Below are 5,090 nucleotides of genomic sequence, written 5' to 3' on the forward strand. Positions count from 1 at the left end.
TCTCATGAGTTTTCTTTACTGTATAATGAGTTATCAAACCCTGAGATTAAAGATTTATGGGGGATTTTCCAATCCTTTTAAAAATAGATTAGATTTTTTGAGATCTTAATTTTTAGTCACTGCACAAAGTTTAATAGACACTAGATCAGATAAATAGTGAAAATATTCCCTTTTGAGGCCAACCTGAAAGAAACACGAGAATAAAATGTGTACAAGTTTGTGTATGTACAACTATGTTTATGTAAAAATAATTCTTCCTGTCAGATACCTATTCTTAGCTCTGGAAACAACTAATTGTTAACTTAGCAGACAAGTTTATCATGCTGCTCCTCATTTTAGCTGGGGTCTTTCAGCAATCTTGAAAAACTTACCACCATTTGATAAAATTTTATGATAACCTTATACATTATATTTATAAAATTTTATATAACATTATCATACTGTATTTTTACTGGTTCAGTAGTTTGTTTTATCATAAATATTGTCATGCTCAGTAACAACAAACAGATTCAGAGCATTCATGAAATATTTCCATGGCCATTTTTCAAAGACTTGTTCTCCAGCACATCAGATTCTTTTTAGTGAAAGATACACAGAGTGCTGAAATTTTTCTATTGTCTCTAAAAATAATTATGATGGAGTTAAACTAAAAAATGAAATGCTGCTTTACTGAAAGCCAGTTTTTCAGATAATGATATGCCAGAAGCATATACTTTTCTCATACATGCAGCAGCAATTTTTATACTATGTTGCTTTGAGATATTGAGTTACTATCATGCCAGATTCCACTCAATTATTAGGACTACTAGGCAGGCTGTATATAGGCTAATGTCAATAATGTTGTTACAGATCTCATCTAACTCTTGTTCCTATCCTGAAAGATGTCAGCTACAGAACAGGTTTAATGTTCCATTTGTTCCAAGGAGACATTTGAACTCTTTCTGCTCACAAAAATAAAAAACTCCTTCCATGCTTACACTACCACTTACATCTACCATTATACAATATGATATGTTAATGCTGACATTTTTAAAGACTATTACAGGAAGAAGATACTCTGATTCCATTTATATTCCAAGAAAGTTGTTTAACCTACTTCTTTATACTAGTGTTAAATGTCACCTTACCAATTACTTAGATCATGGGAAATGAGGGAAGGATAAGGTTATGTTGTACATCTGCACTTAACACAAAATCAATATATATTTCAGTCTTTAAGTATTTTTGAACTTATATTAAAATCACTATTCTAGTGCCCCAGGATCCTTAAAAGAAAAACATCTGGCCTGAATCTTTCTTGCTGCAATTTAAGAATATTTTTTCCTGCCTCAATTGTATAACGAGCATATTATTTGCTATATCCACACAGTAGCATTTTATATTTATAGCAGTTTGTTGTAGCAGTTCAGACTCACGTATTTGAGAGATTCCTTCTAAATTTCATTATAGTTTACAATTTTGAGACCCCAGATCTTCATTATGATTTTTAATTATATTTGATATCAATACAGAGACTTTAACAGGGATGTAGCAGGAGATATTATTTGCTTGTCATATAATCCTAGGTGGCTTTCTGGCTGTAATCTGCTAAGATTCAGAAACAGGGCAGCCTAGAGAACTGGGGAAGTGATTGTTGTGCTTAGCTCTGGTGAGGACACACCTCAAATCTGATGTTGTTGTGGGACAACCACTGCAGAAAAGACATCATGGTGTTGAAGCATGCAAAGAAACACAGCAAAGCTGGTGAAGGATCTGGAATGTAAGTCCCAGGTGGAGAAGAAAGGTGGTGAAGAAGGGGGAATTGGAAATAAGTTACATGTTCTTTAAAACTCTGTGTTCTAACTTGTCAGTTTTCCTGTCTCTATTTTATTTGAAACACATTGAAGTAGTTGGAGTACTTTTTCCACTGTTTTTTACTGTTTTGTTGCTACTATTGTTGCTGTTGTTTTTCCATGAATTGAACCTACATCTGGAGTTGTGGTTTTCAGACATTTTTTAGTTACCTTTTGTAAATATATTATATTCTCGCTTTTTTATTGACACTTTTTCTCTACATGTCTTTTTCAAGCTGTTAGACCATTTCTGCCCTTGCATAATCTCCTTGCCTTAACTAAAATTCCCCAGAGGGAGGATCTTTTATTCTTCTTGTTTTTCACTTGGAGATTGACTTGGCTTTACCACATCCATGCCCACAATGATATGGATGGCTTTCCTGACTCAAATTGCTGTCTGTCCAGATGCCATCTGTTTTACATTAAGAAAAAATAAACAGTGCATTTGATCTTAATTTTTTTGAAGGGTCTTCAAATCTGCCATTATGATATCACTGTCTGCTAAGTATCTTAGTTCTCTTGACAGATTTCCATTTCCTCAATCCATCTTCTCCAGCAATAAAAAGCCATTCTTAAAGCCTTACACTGCAGAATCTTTTTTCTTAGCATTCACGCTGGCTGCATCTTACAGACAGGACAATGAAAGTATGACAGAAAGTACTTACCTTTAAGCTTATGTTTCCATGCTTTACTGAATCAAAGCTCAAACTATGAATCAAGTTAAATTTTGTCAGTGATTTTCAAAATACTATAGCAATATGGTTCCCTCAACAACTGATTTGTTTAGTCTTCACAAACATGCATGATATTTCAAAACTATTCTGAATTGACCAGTTGTCTGTCCCATCCAAAGACTTTTTGAAGCATGACACTAAACCACTGATTTTAGGAGACTGACCTGCTGAAATAGCACAGACATTTAATGTGTCTTAGCTTCTTTTTAAATACTGATAAGATTTTAAAAATTCTGGTGTTTTTATAAGTGCAGCAACTAAACAGTATGCATTAGTTCACTAGGAAATCACTTTTAAACATGTTTTCTTAACATGTTGAATATTAAATACACTGTATTTAGGAGACTGTGTTTGCATATATATTTAAAATATCTCAAAAAAGCTGGCATAAATACAGTGAATTTAGATTTGAAATATCCTCTATACATACATAATGTAGCAAGGTTCAAATGCAAATATGTTTTTTGTTTTGTCTTCTTGTTTTTGATGTTGTATTTGTTTTAATATATGTAAGCACTATTCTGTGATCCCCTAGGGCCTGCTTCACAATCAGCTGTCATCAGTGGTGTCAGTAACAATGATGTCAGTAAGATGCTCCTTCTTTGGGCTTTGGATCAGGCATACTAGCAACCACTTCCCACTTGGACCAATTTGCTTTGTAAGATTTTGTTGAAATAATTCCTAAAAAAGGAATAGGCCATTCTTAAAAATATATATACATAATATATACATATATTTTATAAGCCTAAGCTTAGCTGATCCTTCCAGATATTAGAACAACTGGCCGTCTTGGGTGATAAAAGGGGGCGTATCTCCCTGCTATCTAAATGCCAGTACATAAAAAAAAAAAAAAAAACAAAAAAAAAAAGCAATGAAATTGAATCTACAACTCCAGAAAAGAACATTTTGGTTCTATTATTCTGCAAAATTGCAGGAGGACTAACACAGCCTGGGGAAGATTCTGAAATGAATTATCCTTAGCTGCACTTTCCCTTATGGCTGGATTCCAAAGCAAAGCACTTTCCTTCTATTCCTTATAAATATCTTTTCCTGTGATCTCCTGGTTTATTGTACACTGGGGACATGATCAGCTTTTATGTGCTTTTAAAGATCCATTTCTGACAGAAGGTAATGGCATTTTGAACTTTTTGCCTTCACTATCACTTTAGATTTTTTTTGCGCAGTGAAATTGGTCTATTTTCCTTCTTAGTTTGCAGATGGTGAAAACTGATGTATCAGCCTCCTTCATGTTTCCCACTGGGCACCAAGAAATGAAAGGGCAAAATGCCAGGTCTGAAGGAGGTCAAGAGACAAAAATTCAAGTGTCATTTTTTTTCCTCAACTTTTTGTTTAGCTTGAATTTCATGTTTTCTCTGCCAACTAGGAAAGATGGAATCACTCCAATAATATTTTATGGAAATTTCTGAACTACCAAAGTGGTACCGCTGTTGATGGAGACAATGCTTTACAAATACTATGACATCTACATTAAAGGGGACAACGAATTATTCAGAGTGCTTGCAGGGTTTCAGTCTCTGGTCCCTTCTATAGTCCACTAAAGAGAAGTAGCTGTACCAAGTAAAGTACTTAGGTAATCTGCTTAGCCCCACTGCTCCTACTAATATTTTTTCTGTTGACTGAATAAAGAGACTTTGTCAGACAGTTTGTTGGCCTGGATCAACCACTGCTGCTTGGAAACCAGACATTAATTTAGTCCCTATGACAAGGTTAGTTGTCTTTGCTAGTCAGATTGATGTGTCTGTTGGTGTTTAAGACTCTCTTTGAGTCATGTTTTTGGGGTACCTTTAATCTGGAACAAAGCATGATGCAAACAGTTTGATGATTTAACAATTGTTTATTCATTAATACTCACAAAACATGACTAGGAGCTGTTGAGTCAAGCATTAGCTTGCTCACCTCCCCTGACGAACCACAGCAGAGCTTTTGCTGACAAGATAGGTATCGTTCCTGAGAGTAGGTGTTAGCTTCACAGTGTTTGATAGATAGGCATCTAAACATTTGGAGGGGCAATGGGCAGCTTACAACAGGCCTTACCAAGACAGAAGTTTATGTCAGTTTTAGTGACACAGAGTTTCTAATTTCTCCTCGATTGCTAGCTGTTTATATTTAGATATTCAGTAGCAGAAATAACAAAATAGTTAATGCTTTTCTTATATGCAAGATCAGCCCTAGCAAGATGCTTAATATAGTGAGTAAACACCATTGCTGGGCTTGGGACCAGTGATGGCCTGTGAGAAATTTGGTGGCAGTAGTAGACTCTTAGAAGGCACAAAGTCATGATTATCACAATTGACATTAGCTAACCCAGCTGACCACAGCCACTGCTGAGCTGACACTGGAATTCGAGGATGGAAATAGCTGTGGAAATGAACTGCTATTTCATCCTACTGGAATTCTTGTTCAGATTGCTGTTCAAACTCAAGCAAAGCTTTGTCCTAGCAGTCATCTTGTTGCCAAATAGGGAAAATACTGTAACGGTGTGAATTTACCTTGAATAGCTGGT

The sequence above is a fragment of the Lagopus leucura genome, unplaced genomic scaffold, assembly GCF_019238085.1.
Source record: "Lagopus leucura isolate 7727_CA_CO unplaced genomic scaffold, USGS_WTPT01 Super-Scaffold_100001, whole genome shotgun sequence".
NCBI classification, from domain to species: Eukaryota; Metazoa; Chordata; class Aves; order Galliformes; family Phasianidae; genus Lagopus; species Lagopus leucura.